The sequence below is a fragment of the Ammospiza nelsoni genome, chromosome 8 (genome assembly GCF_027579445.1).
Source record: "Ammospiza nelsoni isolate bAmmNel1 chromosome 8, bAmmNel1.pri, whole genome shotgun sequence".
Lineage (NCBI taxonomy): Eukaryota > Metazoa > Chordata > Aves > Passeriformes > Passerellidae > Ammospiza > Ammospiza nelsoni.
The window spans coordinates 17,914,498-17,926,897 of record NC_080640.1 but is presented as its reverse complement, the minus strand read 5'-3'; the positions used below and the strand labels follow the sequence as shown (position 1 = coordinate 17,926,897).

Here is a 12,400-nt window from a genome sequence, read left to right as displayed (position 1 = left end):
AACATGTACTTCTGAATGCACATTTCAGAATTACAGATGTGAAGCTGCTGGTGGAACAGCAAGGGCTGCCTTATAGATGATAGTTACTTTTAGTAAGGAAAATTATCTTTGTTTTCTACTGTCCCGTTCACAGACATTAGGAACTACACCCTGGATGTCAGGCCCAAGTCCAGAGCAGGCATTTTCAAAAGTCTGAATATCTTTAAACACAGGAGCTTTCTTGAGGACAATCTACAAGTCAAACAAAAATGACAGCATCAGACATCACAACTCCGTGTTTAAAGGCACATTCTCAGCAGAGAATTGGAAATAAAAGAGAAATTGGTGAAGCATTCCTGTTTGCACAAACGTGGGGAGCCTGAAGCAAAGAGCTAGCTAGCCAAACACATATTGGGGTTTGAACCTCAAGAACTCTGTAAATACAGGAACATCCCTAGGTTCAGCCACATTGCTGCCTTTTGTCACACTCAAGTAAGACCACAGATACTCAGGATACCTGAGTATCCCTCCTTGTCCCTTCTCTTTAATCTGTCTGTTCACAGAAATCACATTACTTCCCTTCCACAAGTCCCAATGGCAGAGCTGACAGTCACTAATCTGAAAATTCAGCCAAACTCAAGCAGCAACTTGCAGCAGATCAGCTGCCCTTGATGCTCGCTGTACGCAGAACATTCTCACTGCCTTCTGAATACTTTGTTTGTCCACTGTTTCTCACCTGAATCCTCATTAGCACCCCCAACTGAGACTCCAGGGAGAACTGCCATTTCCCATTCAGCTCAGTCTTGCAAGGTGGGACACTCACCTTAAAGAGCCTTTCAGCATCTCCAGCATGGCCTGTTTACAGTTCCTGTGAACAAGAGCTATAGAAGAACCTTGCAGGATTAGGTCCTACTTGGTAAACTTTGCAAGGGGTTAGCAGTGCTCTGCCACAGCATTGCAAAAGTAAGAAACTTCCCAGAATCCCAGCTCTTTTCATGAGTTCTTAATTCAGAAATAAACTTACCTGTGCACAGGTAATGAACCAATCAGAACAAACACAGAGAGAATGACACATACTGCTATAAATTGAAATTGAATCACAAAGGTACACTATAGTTTGTCCCCCAAGTATCAGTAGGCCCTAGGGATGTAGAATGTCTGTCCCATAACTACACTTCAGTATATATTAATACACAAATTCATCTCTTCCAGGTGATTTGATGACTGTGGAAGAATGGCAGGCGTGACACAGCCTTCCTGTACAACCTTAGCAGCATCACCTAGCTTGTCTCATCAGAGCTATAACAGCTACCAGGAATGCTGGACAACACATATAATAAAAGACTCCCTTAGAAGGGGGATGGCAAGGAGGCAGCATCTACAAAAGACTTGCTGAACTTCTACAACCCTGTGTAGCTGAAAAATAAGTACTTATGACTTTACTGTGGCTGCAGCAGTACATATCTGATCCTGACACCTCCAGATGGCAGGAAGCTTCTTTCCAAGATGCTAACAGCTATTTAATGGGCTGTTGGTATTTTAGGGACTGTTCATCACGTAATAGGGCTTTCAATACATGATGCAGTGACATTTGGCTGAAAGTACCTGTGCTGGAATCACAGTAGCTAGAACCAGTGATACCTTTCCTATTTGACAATACTGGCATGGCTGAAGAAAACCCTAATCTTTACATACTCTTCTGAATGTGTTTGCTTTAGCTCCTAAACTACATTAATCTGTTTCCAGTGGGCAGGAAGAGATCCCTCTGTCACTGTCATTAGTTTGTGAGTGGCAAAGATGATTCCCAAATGCCATGTCAAACGAGTGCTGCCCCTGAAGATCACAGAATGCATCCCCTGCCAGAGCATCTCTTCCAGGTGACCTGACATGGAGACAATGGCTGTGCCCAGCCCCAGCTCTCTGCTTTACAAACATGACACACCACACCTCACAGCTCCGAATGACTGCTCAAAGCATCTGTTGCAAACCCAGGGCAGGTTTTCCTTCCTTCCTTTTGTTTTGCCCACAGCTCACAGAATGAGTATCTCCACCTCCTGCATCCAGCCCTGCAAAGATAATGTGCTACAGCAAACTGCTTCTCAAGATGCTGCAGGTAAACTAGACACACCTGTCTCCAGCCGTTGGAATGAACGGCGTTAGAAACACAGCATTAGCAACTGGTAAGGGGATGAAAAGGCGATGTCGAGTCTCAGGACAGAGTACTATTTTTTCTTAATTAATGCTGCTGTTTAGCCCAGACATTGCAGACCACGCCGGTGAACACCAGCACAGGTCTCCTCCCTCCTAGGCTGCATTCTCCCCGATCGGTCACTCCTCCCCAGGGCAGGTTTCGGCCAGCGGGGCAGCAGCCCCCGCAGCCGCGGCGGGGGCACCACCGCCGCGAAGTTTCCCCGGCCAGCAGCCGGTCCCCGTCCCCCCCCCGCGGGGCGCGGGGGTCGCACACTCACCTCTCCGGGCCTGCCTGATCTTGGGGCTCAGCATGCTCCCGGCTGGGCGCTGCCCGCAGCCTCAGCGCCCGGCCCCGGCCGCCGCCCCGCGCATCCCCGCCGCTGCTGCCGCCGCTCCAGCCCTGCCTCGGGGCGCCGCTCCACGCGGGGCTGGATAAACCCTAATGCATTATTTATCCGGCCTCGAATTAATTCCCATCCAAAGTAGGCATGAAGCGTCTCGGTAATTAGCGCCGATAGATGGGCAGCGCGCAGGCACGAGGGCTGGCCCCGGCTGCCGGCGCTAATTGGCCGCGCGGCCGTGTGATCAATGCGATCAGTGCGATCAATGCGATCAGTGTGATCAGTGCGATCAACGCGATCGATGTGCCGCCGCTTCCAGCGAGCCGCGCTCAGCCCCGGCCGGGCTGCGCCTGCCTCCGCGCCCTGCGCTCAACAGATGCTCCGGCTCGGCAAGGCTCGCATCGGGAGCCGAGCCTGATTCAGCGGGGTTTCTGCTGCGCTGGAAGAAATACCGAGAGCGCCGGTCCTGAGGGCGGCGGCGTGCTCGGCCACCTGCCGTGCCCTGCATCCCTCCCGGGAAGGCATCCCGGTGAGAGACGGGGAGCCGGGAGAGAAACGACACACCGCTCTCTGCCAGAGAGACAAAGATCTCTCGCCTGCGCTGGCAGACCCGCCGGATGGGCACAAGGGAATGTCTTCATTACACTTTGCATTACATGACATTTTAGCACCCATCATTTTTAATTGTACTGTTTGCTTAGCTCACCCCTCACCCCTCCCCAGGAGGGAGGAAAGTGTGCAGTTCTGCAGACAGTAATGAAGAGGAGGAAAGGACAAACGTTTATTGACACAGATAGACACTCTTAAATAGCATCTATAAAATATAAATAGATAATTGGAGCATAATTGCATCTGAATAATGGACATGTCCTGACCCTGGACTGCTTTAGCTCCATCCACCCAGCAGTTCTTTCTGTGAGTGCCAAAAAGGGGTAAATAACTCCCTTGCAATGTACCTGCCCTGCCGTATCACCCTGTATTGATGAGTTATACTGACAAAAAGAATCTGAGATTGGCAGTTTTCTCCTCTTCCAAGATCTATCACATCTTGGATATTGAATGCTGGCTATCAAGTCATATCTCCAGTACTGGGAGAGGTTCTCTGGCTCTTTACAGGGGTTGTACTTCTCAATGTGCATCTATAGCAATAGCTAAGATATTTTGGACCTTTAGCTGCTGGTAAAACCAGCAGCTTATAAGCAATTGTAAATCCTTGAGGTCACGGTGGCATGAACTCAAACTCACACACCTGTAAGCAAGGATACAAGCGGGATCTGAACTGCTGTCTCAGTTCTGAGCCCACAGCCTCCTGCAGCTACCTCCCCACTTATCACCTGTTTCAGCTGGGTTCCAGCACAGTGAAGAATAGCTAGCTGATGGTCTGATGGTCCCTTGCCCAGCAAACTTAGCAAGCATCCTGATACTGTGCATAAGCAGGAAAAACATCAGCAGAGGGGCTTTTTACACTCCTGCCTTACTAGCTATTTACTAGAACTCTTTTTATCTCTGTATTTTTAGTAATTCCTGTCTGTTTTAGTGCTGTTTACACATAGAATTCTGCAGCTGGACCAGGAAGTCAAAAGGTGTGTACAGTAAACACGACAAGGGATAAAGTTGACTGAACTTTTAACCTCATGGGAAGCATAGAACACTTCATCCTGCTAAGTCATTTCCCATGAAAACTTGATTTCCTCTCTAGCAAAAATATTACATAGTGTGAGGTATATAAATAATTATCATGTTTATGAGTAAAATTAAAACACTCAAGCCAAGTTCAACACTAAATGCTAACTTCTAAGATTTTCTTGTTAAATAAAAATACTCAGTGGAAAGAGAAACATTCAATTTCACCTGCTTTGCTTTGACTTAAACATTTTTTGCTCTTCTCAAAACCATTTTAAAGTATAAACATAAATGAATTTTTAAAGACTAGGAAAGTCAGGGTGAGGTTGGGTTTTCTCCCCACATTTAAGTACTGGTCTGAAATTTAGATCTAAAATTATGAAACACTATTTGAGGGAAGTAAGCTGCTTCCCAAGGAAAGAAAAACAAACCAAATTAAACAAGCCATCCGAGAGAAAAAAACCAATAAAACATAACCAAACAACCACCTCCAGCAAGTGGCTCTGCGCTAGCTGCAATGCTTTGGTCTGGAAACTTAGAGAAATGGCTCCTTATATAAACACTAAGAGTAGATCCAGTAGAAAGGTAGCACAAGTTTCTAGAAGGGACCAGACTGTGTGGAAATGTGTTATTCCTAAAGCTTCTATACTGAAAGCTTGAATTAAGGAAAATAATTGGGACAAGTTACCTCAATGGTTTGTATTTACCTTAATTCTCCTGTGTAAATTTAACAGGTCCTTTCCATCCCAGAAGCAGAGATGTTCTCCCATGCAAACACACTCTACAAAGATGAGAGACACCTGTGTTGTGGTCCTGAAGTGCATTAAATAGCCTTAATGGCCCTAATACACCCCACATGGTCACCATCCACACCCTCTGCCCACAGGTCCAGGACCTCTATTTAAGCCCCAGCTTGGACCTTGTATCCAGCTTAACCTATCTGGTAGGAACATTGGTTTTCTGTAGTGGTGTATGAATTTGGATTATGATTAGAGGCTGTTTTTCAGCTAGACCTTACATTTTCTTCAATACTATGGCTCTACCTGGTAATTAGAGGATTATGTCTGGTATTGGTAATCTTTATTCTATGTAATTTTCACTTTTAGAGGTGTAAGATGCTTTCCTAGCATGGCCCTAGACCTGCTTCTTCATTGCTATAAGCATGTTGGATGTACTTGGGCACTGATTGAAACTGGGTATTTCTAACCCTTTCCTCCTTACTTTATTTGAGTACTGTGGGTACCATGGCCTGTCCTGCTGTGCTCTCTTTCTCTTACCCTTAGGTGGAAAAGGGGGTTTTCTGGTTATTCTATTCCAGAGCTGGGCTCCAAGGGCTGTCCCATTTAGCAGGCTTCTTAGAGTGAGTTAGGAAGCTGCTAAGCTGTAGGCAACAGGACTTTTTAAGACTGATGTTGGGCATCCCTGATGGCTTGGGATACCAAAGTGATAATGTGTACCAGTTGTTGATAACCACTGCTCTCATGGTTCTATCCCTCTGCTTGGTTAAATCCAGAGTGAAAGTATATGTTGTAGAGCAATAAGCATCTAGTAGGCCAGAAAACAGAAATCACTTGACTAACTACATACTGGAGAAGTGCTACTATGTAGCTCTTATGGGAATCTAAAAATAAATGTGGTCATTAATTATCTGCTGCCTTTTTGGAATGTGGAAAAGCTCCTCTGTCTGTCAAAAGTGTTCCCCATTGATGGCTAAGCACAAAATGAAGGCAGGTGATGTGATCTAGGGATTAGAAAGCTTTAGGAGAGTGAGGAGATGGGGTCTCTTGTCTTAATGACAGCTGATTTCCCATGGCTCCAAGCAAGATATTAAATCCCAGGTCATGTCCATATTAATGCAGTGTTTGGGGATCTGGGATTGGCAAGTGCAATCTATCTGCAGAGGCTGATAGGGAGTTGCTGCAGTGGGGACCCCCACAGGAGCTGTGATTCATGTGCTGGCGCCGAGGCTGATGACTGGAGGCTGTGAAACGCGGCGGGTGCTGCAGACGGAAGATGCGTGGGCCAGGGAAGTTGCTGGAGCTGTTGTGAGGCAGATTGAATGGGTCTCTGTTTCCCCAGGCTGCACACACAGCATGCTGTCACCTACCAATTAGCACACGGTATATCCTTTTTCCTCCTCCTCATCTTCTGCTTCCATCTGTGGGCCAAGGACTTGTTGTAACTGGCTGACTGATAACATTTTCTGTGCTCATCAGCATGATGCACCTGGATCAAAGCCCGAGATCAAATCACCCTGGACTTTGGCCCCACTGAAACTCAGATCCAGTTTATTTAGACTGTAACCAAAATTGCCATCTGTTCTAATATGTTAAAAATGGGATTGATGGAAAAGGGTCCAGAGAAACAAGGGAAGACCACAGTGTTCGCTTTGAGATCATTAACTGCAGCAACATTTCTTCTGCAACGCAAGTTTGAATGGTTATGTATTCAGGATCTGTGGAATTCTGCTGAAGACGTTTGTGCATAAATTAACAACTTTTTAAGTATCTAATGACCAGGAGGAATTTCAATTTGATATAGCCCTTGCTTACAGGCTAAATGATCACCACTTGAAATCTCCTGATGCTGATGATTCCAGGTGAAATAGGCTACTGGTCTTTTCAGTTTCCAGTAACCAGTCTTAGGGCTTATAGCAAGAAGCACTCAATCCATGAAGTGACAATTTTCCTGTTCTTCTTTGGAGATGGCCTCTCTAGTATCATGTAAACTGTTATTGCAGAATGGAGGAAGCTGTGTGGATGTTCTAGAGCAGCTCTGGGAACAACTGGAAGCTCAAAGGTGTCCTTCAGGAAAAAAGATGATTCAGGAAAAACTTTAGTTTGTGGATTATCTAATGCCAAGGGACAAAGACTGGAACAATTTCTTTGAATTTGGCTGAAAAGTAAGAAAGTGTATAAGCCTAATGACATCTTGGGCTTCCCAGGGGTGATGGTTGCTGCAGGAGGCAGTGAATGTGCCAAATGCATCAGGGCTGCTAGGAAAGGACAGAACTGTGATCTTGCATAACTACATTCAGGAGTGGGGATTAAGGGCAACGCTGAAAAATAATAATTTTTAATGTTTTTCAGAGTAAAACTAGGGAATTTCTGTGTGTCTTTATTATTCTTTTACACTCAATGTTCCTTCCCATCTAGTCACATTCCACAAACAGGTCAGAAGTAATTAATCATTGATTTCAGGATGTAAGAGTGACTCTCTAGAGAGCCGCTGTAGCTTGAGAGAAGCCTATAACACAGCTGCCCTGGACATCAGTGGGATGAGAAGCTACCCTGCAGAGATATTCCTGCCACACTTCAATTTTTCCCCTCTGCAGTGGTGAACATATACCAAGCGTACCTTTACCCTTGTAAGATCTCACTACTATTGGAAATACCTTAACGTAATCCAAATTTATCCAAAGCAGTTCCCTTTCTTACAAGAAAGAAAAATAGATATTTTATATAGGTGGCCTGCAAAAACACCTTGAGAATTGTATGTTATTTTTCCTAGTAGATTAAAAAAGCAGAGCTTGATCTCTCTCTTTTTTTTTTTTTTGTTTATACTTGACAAACATGAGAGAAGTTGATGTGCCCTTTCTGGTTTTGTTATAAACAGTGATCTCTGACCATGTCAAGGTGCCCTATTCTAATGAGACGAGAAGCCTTTGACAGAAATTTTTACCTTTTGAGAAGCTATTAGGCAGTGCAATTGAAGAGGTGGCAAAATAAAAAAGTTTAGACAATTCTGAATGATCTGATAAATATTTCCTAATGTGTTTTGTGATGTGCTTTCATGTATTACAGGAAAGCAAGACTTAGATTGGGAATGCAAGAACTTTCTTCAGAGCAGTAAGTGTCTTATAAATCCAGATGTTCTAGATTTCATAAGCAGGGAGATAAAGTATGCTATGTTCCTAGATTTTGGGGGTTTTTTTGTATTTTTTTTTTGTCTTTGTGGTGGTATTCTTATTATACCAGGATCAGAAATTATATGTCCCTTTTAGTACTACAAACTCTTGCTGTTGCCATCTTCCTGCAAGCAGAATTTCTTTGGCAATGAAGGTGAGCATAAGGATACTAAGACAGGATGCCTCTAAGCATTGTATTGCATTTGCTTTTCACAGGAAAAGGAGATAAATATAGAATGGATACTACTTGTATGGACAACCAGTGCCCATCTGAATTTTGTTTGTAGATGATAACTTTATCAATGAGGCAGAGAGAAATCTTGTAACCATTGCAATATCTACTGGGGACATGTCAGGGCAGATCAGAGACTTTGAATCATTTGGTTCTGCTCCATACAAGATGTAGTGGATATTTTCCAATCTGAAATAGGATGACAGCTTGTGTCTCACAGCCAGATGAAAGTGTTAACACAATTAAGGTATGCACAAATAAATTTTTCCCCAATTATATTATATTTGGTTTGAAGTGTTTCATATCTGAATAAGGACTAGTCAGACTAGTGAGGACTAGGGCACTTCTCCTACAAGGAAGAGTTAAGGGAGACAGATTTTCTTAATCTGGTACAAAGGCTATAAGGAATCTTATGTCACCCCACATGTAGTTAAAGGGCATTTTCAGAGCATAAAATCCAGCACCTGGTAGTACAGATGCTGAAACACAAAAAGCACTGCCCCCAAGTTCGGACCTTAGGAATTCGGACTGGAGCCCAAAATATCTTTTTGACCAGGAGGATGATGGTGCAGTACCTGCAGAGCAGGGGAAATGTCAGCCTTCAGAGATTTTTAAGATGATTAGATTAGTTTGGTTTTGGTGCTACTTCTGTTCCAAGCAGAAGGCTGGACTAAGCAACCTCCAGAGGTCCCTTCTGTTAACATGTTTGTGAGTTTGTCTTAAAGCCTCTTTTCTGCTGCTATATCTTTTGATCCAACAAAATACTACTTTTCTCTCTAGCCCTTGCCTCACTATCACCTTCAGTTCATCACAGATCTAAGAGGGCTGCTATTGCTGTTAAATCAGGGAATCACAGTTGAAGATCTTCCCTTCATCATTGTCTCTTTTAAATGGGTGAGCTTCTCACTGAAATTATCTGTGAAATGTATTATGATCTTTCTGAACTTAATTTCCTGATTCCAATATAGAAAAACATTTGAAATTAATCAAACTTAAATAATGAGAGTGCTCACAAGCTTCACATCAAAATACATGCTTAACTGACCTGCTGGATCAGAATTTATTGGAGTAGTTCACGTTGTTTGGATTTTACATTATGTAAGCAAAGCATCTCAAAGGTAAAGATCAAGTTTCTTGACATGACCGAGTCCCAGTTGACTGTGCTGTTGTGCTCACATCTCTGGTTCTGATTGTGTCACCTACCCAGCTATGCAGTCTGCTCCAATCACCTAACAAAACTTGCCAGATTGAGCTTTGATATCCCTGAGACAGGTAGGATGTGAAAGCCTGGAAACATCATGGATTTCTCTCTTGTTCATCTGTTTCTGTACACCCCCCAGACCTTCCCTGCACCTTTGAGAGCAGTGACAGTAATATATCCTTTGACAAGGAGCTGCAGGACCTCATGATTCAGCTCCATAAAACACAGGGACCTGGGCAATTGCTTATCCTTTCTGTCACCTGTGGGCCTGGAAGAAATGAGGTCCTTGGCTGGGAGAGGAGATAAAGAAATGCATTATTTAAAACTTGAATGCTATCTCTGCAGAATGGATGTTACTTTTTTTTTCTTTTAGTGGCAGGAATCAAAGAGCAGTGCATGCATATTTTAGACACCTTGGACTGAAACTGGCATCCTCAGGAATGTATCTCCTCCTGATGCCTCAGGGAAAAATATAGTCATTTAGGCAGATCTGATTCAAAATGAAACTAGGGTGAAAACTGGAGGCTAGGTGAAAAATGGAGGGAGCTAAAAATTTCAAATGTGCTGTTATTTTAACACTGACCCATTTTTCTTCTGTTTCAAATAATTTTAAGCAGAGAATAAGAAAATAATGAAATTAAAATAGAGTTGTTAATGACTTGCAGACTTGGGGTTTGGAGGCCCAGGTACTATTTGTGGCTCTGCCACAAAACTGGCTGGGTATGTCATTTCAATTCTTAATGTTACTGTTTCTGGCCTGTGAAATGGAGTCATTAAAACTGACCTCTCTGATAAGATTTTCAAGATGGAAGAATAAGCAATATTATTTATTATGTATAAGTGTTATCTAAAAATATGTTCCCATGAATATTTTTTGGATCAAAATGTTATTGAAACAATGTGGTATAATTTTTAAAAATATTTTCAACTTCTCTATGGATGAAGAAAATGTAAGAATTCATTTAAAATTCATAGTAATTTAAAGCATCATTCATTTTAGAGCAGATGTTATCCTATTAAAGATTGTCTTAACTTGGTAATCAGCATCTTGTTTACAAGGGAACCATTTTCCTGGAAGAAGACAAATGCTTCTTCCCTTTGCCTCCCCCAATATTCTTATGTAGAGCAGACTCATTTGGACCATCCAACTGTTTATTTTTACAAATGTCTTCTCAGATATGCCCTGCTGTGGAGGTTGTCCACTTATAGCTGCAGTATCATGAGTTTGCATAGAGATACTTCATTTGATACTGTAGGACCAAAAAAATCCCATGATTCTAAATCTTTAACAAGATTCCTAAGCTTGTGTTCCTGCAGGGAATTTCAACTTGGAAAAAATAAGGTACTGAAAAGTTCTATATTACTGGATTTTCAGAGAGAGCCAAACTATTCTTTAAAGTTTTATGAATGGGATTTTTGTTTTGTTTAAAAGCAACCAAATAACCCTCTAAAAATCACCCACCTGAACTCCCCACCAATATAATTTGTCTCAGTATATTCCTGTTTGTTATCCTTCATCTAGCCTTACTAATATTTTTTGTTCAAGGAAAAAATACCTTGCCAAAACAAAACATCAACTAGTTTGGTTTTGAAAGTATCAAAAACCATTTGTTAAACTAAATATCCATTATGTTTTTTTCTTTTGCCAATGCTGACAAAATGTACAGGTAATTTGCTTCCCCTAGACCTTCATTCCTCATCCACAATCTTTTATCTGCTCTGCTACATGCTGACACCTTTATAAGCTGCGTCCCTAAGGGGAGAAGGTCAAAATACAGCACTGTTTTCTAAGTGGCTTCTCTGCTGGGTGCCCAGCTAAAACCTGTCCATTCCAGAGGCTGGTGGGAGTGTGAAAATGTAATCCTATAAGTGCTTAAATAGCTGAAAGCCTGTAAAGGGGCAGCTGAGTGGTTGTATTTTGTGCTGTGGCACTCTACTGTCTCGTATCTTAACATGGTCTCAGGAAAATAAACGGGAGCTGCAACTCTAAGATGAAAATGAGCTGTGTACTTGCAGGTAGGTGTGTGAGATTTTTCTGCCTGATGCAGGAGCAGCCCTTGCAAGCCCTTCTGTTGTGCTGCCACCTCGTGACGCTCAGGGAGGATGGTGCCAACCAAAAGATGCTCAGAATGAAAACTGCCCAGGTTACTGCTGAGAACCACAAAGCAAGTAATGTTCTCTGGAGCTCACACAGAGGCTAAAAGGCTGTAAGGTACAGTTTCCTATTTAAGATCTATATGGACAAAACTGGCCTGTGGAAAGGGGACAGCCCTGAATATCTCTGTCAGGAATGTCTGTGTTGGGCAAAGGCTGTCTGTCTGAATTTTTCATCTTTATTCTCATCTCATTTGAGGAAGAAACAAAAAGAAATAAGTTTGTTGGAAATGAAAAAATACATTAAATAGAAATAAAAATGCCACCAGATCCTGGTCTACCTCACTAAGGGTTTAGTCATATGCTTGTCATCTGTGCATTTCAGATGTCTTTTAAGATGGATCCCCCCTCAGAGCTATTCTTCCATTTGTGCAGAATAAAGTATAAGCCATGGGCATGATTTTGCCTTTTTTTTTGTTTTTTTTTTAGTAGCTCTGTCAATGTTCTGAGCATAGGTTCTGGTACTAGTTTGTTGCTACATATCTGGATGAAGGGGGCAAACCTCTCAGGCTACATTCTGAATGCATGCAGGTCCCAGATTTTGGCAAGCTAGGTTTCTGGTCCCTTCAATAACTTGAGGCATCTGTGTTGTGACTGATGTACTGAGATACAGAACAATTGTTTAAGCTTCACCTTGTGACTGCTGTCTGTTTTTTAGACAGCTTAGCAACTCTTGTTAGTGAATAAGCCTCCCTGTGAAGCCTGCCATTCGCATTTCCCTCTTACAGCCAGGCGGTTCTTGGGGGCGGTGATCCCAGAGCCCCTGTGTCTGT

At 42.9% G+C, this 12,400-nt stretch overlaps 1 protein-coding gene and 1 long non-coding RNA gene across 3 annotated transcripts in view; one reads left to right on the top strand and one right to left on the bottom strand.

The window, feature by feature from the left end:
- Positions 1-4,913, bottom strand: part of LOC132076402 (rho GTPase-activating protein 22-like) — a 37,661-nt gene extending 32,748 nt beyond the window's left edge. The window contains exon 1 of the mRNA XM_059477457.1: positions 4,841-4,913. The gene's annotated coding sequence lies outside the window, so the exon portion shown is untranslated. The remainder of the gene's footprint in view (positions 1-4,840) is intronic.
- Positions 4,914-5,078: 165 nt separating this feature from the next.
- Positions 5,079-11,912, top strand: LOC132076381 (uncharacterized). 2 transcript variants are annotated; one of them, XR_009418900.1, is made up of 3 exons: positions 5,079-5,200; positions 7,937-7,981; positions 11,522-11,912. It is a non-coding gene; the product is annotated as an uncharacterized LOC132076381 (long non-coding RNA). The 2 variants fall into 2 exon arrangements; XR_009418899.1 differs by having other exon boundaries at positions 5,087-5,179.
- The last annotated feature ends 488 nt before the right edge of the window (positions 11,913-12,400 follow it).